Here is a 2,262-nt window from a genome sequence, read left to right on the forward strand (position 1 = left end):
CCGTTACCTTACCCCACTATTGGGACAAAATGACGAAAATGCAGTAACTTTTTATTTACATTTATTTTCTTTTTTTATTTCGTTTATGAAAAATTAATCATTACTTCTTATATACCTTTGCAGTGTTTTTTTTAGTTTTTTTGTCTTTAACCTAACCTAACCTAACCTTGCCAACTGGCCGCACCTTACCCTAAGGAATTCTACATTTCTGCGAGTAATGTATCAGTTCTTAGTACTATACCAATAAATAATAACAAAATACAACATTTTTGTTTTTACTTTTGTGTACAATTTATTAATAAATAATAAAAGTAACTGATGGTTCCCTACTTTTACTAACGACAGACGTTGTAGGGAATATCGTAAACATAGAAAAGAGATGTCATGTAGGAATTGCAGCGGGCAGCAAATACGCTTGTTTAAAGGTATGATTCCAACCACGCAATTATAAAGACGATCTTCATCTTTTACGTATCTAAGCAACCTCTGCATCGCTTACTATTATTCGGTTATCTCTTTTCATTTTGTCTGTATTACTCATGAAACATTTCTTAACAAGAGCGTGGCCAAAACGCAGCAAATTACTACGGTCCCAAGTGGAAACAAGAAAGAAGATTTTATTCTCACAGATAATTTACTGCAGACTTTACCAATTTTGATCCTTCCAACTGTAAGTATACGATTTTATTCGTGCAAGAATGGATTAAGGATCGAGAATTAACATGAATATACGTAGTACCTATTGCGACTACCCTATCCTGACTTGATTTCTTTAAGCCTATCCTAGTTATTGTAAACTCAATTAATCAATAAACCAGTTTCCCCCTTTGTCTATTAATAAAGATATAATAAGTGACATATAAGTGTGACTTACCCTCTTAATGCAATTCAGTCCTAGAAGTGAAACGAGCTAAACACTTTTCCGTCACTTTGCAGTAAAACTTAATTATCCGAAAATTAACCGACGATGAGATATTTACCAACCGAGAAAGGCAGTGCTACTGCCTGCATATATTAGGTAAAAAAACTTGCAACCGGCAAAGCAATTAAGATATTAGTATTTACCGAAATAATCTTACTTAATGTCGCTATTTAGTAAGTGAACAATATACTTAGGTACTTCATGATTATTTCACAGTTTTATCACCTTTATTGTAGCAATTTTTTTGTTGATATACATATAAACGTCATCCAATTATGAATTTTACCGACAAATACTCAAATGATGCGATTTGCATCTTTTTTTCAGTTACGATATGATAAACTTTATATTTCCCGTTCATCTATATCTGTACCAGAGTTTCTTAAACTTTTTAACAAATGGAACCCTTTTCCCTCTGTTCTCCTATTCTTTCTATACTTTCTATACTTTCTATAATACCTCTCTCCATTCTTTCCTATTCTGAGCTAATCTTCGCATTTCCCCAAAACTAGAACAACCCACATCCTTAGCTATTCCTGTTTTTTCTTCTAATATGCCTCTGACTAGACCTTCATGCCTGAGAAGGTGCCCTACTAACCTACCTCGTCTATTTCTTATTGACTTCCTTAGAGTCCTCTGTTCTCTTATTCTTTCTGATACCTCATCATTTCTAACCTTCTCTATCCACGGTATCCCCATCATTCGCCGGTGACACCACGTTTCAAATGTTTCTAACCTCATTCTTTTCGCCGCGCCCACCGTTCATGTTTCGCACTCGTACAGCGCCGCGCTCCGAACATACACTTTTAACAATCCTTTTCGAATTTCTAAAGTAATCCTTCGCGAGTATAGAAGTGACTTCTTTTTATTGTGCTACCCTCTGCTTTATATCCCTATTTCTCCTTCCATCCTGACTCATCTGACTTCCTAGATACCTAAAATCATTCACTTCTTTGTCTCCTATTTTTGCATTCGCTCTTTCCATACTTTTTCTTCCCTTGCATACAAGTATTTTTGTTTTACTTTAAGAGATTAATGTATGAGATGTATAAATGAGTAAATTTTAGTCACTACAGACAACCTCAAATTAATGAGCTTGTAGCGTAGTGATAGAGTACTGCCGCGTAAAACCAGCGGCTCGGGTTTGATTCCCTGTAAGGGAGTTCCAGCAGCAACAATTTTTCGTCATTAATTTTAGGTTATTTCTAGTGGGTCAAAAATTAATGCAATAATACATCGAATTGACGCTACAAAATTTTAAAGTATGTCATTGGAAAAATTGCCTTGAAAATTCAGGAAAAATTGAAAGTGCTTTTTTCTATGAAGTTTTTGTATAAACT

At 34.5% G+C, this 2,262-nt stretch overlaps 1 protein-coding gene across 1 annotated transcript in view; it reads right to left on the reverse strand.

The window, feature by feature from the left end:
- Positions 1–1,116, reverse strand: part of LOC108738882 (laccase-like) — a 73,477-nt gene extending 72,361 nt beyond the window's left edge. The window contains exon 1 of the mRNA XM_025980331.1: positions 875–1,116. The gene's annotated coding sequence lies outside the window, so the exon portion shown is untranslated. The remainder of the gene's footprint in view (positions 1–874) is intronic.
- Between the last annotated feature and the right edge of the window lie 1,146 nt (positions 1,117–2,262).

Source organism: Agrilus planipennis, unplaced genomic scaffold (assembly GCF_000699045.2).
Source record: "Agrilus planipennis isolate EAB-ADULT unplaced genomic scaffold, Apla_2.0 scaffold210, whole genome shotgun sequence".
In the NCBI taxonomy this organism is placed as follows: domain Eukaryota; kingdom Metazoa; phylum Arthropoda; class Insecta; order Coleoptera; family Buprestidae; genus Agrilus; species Agrilus planipennis.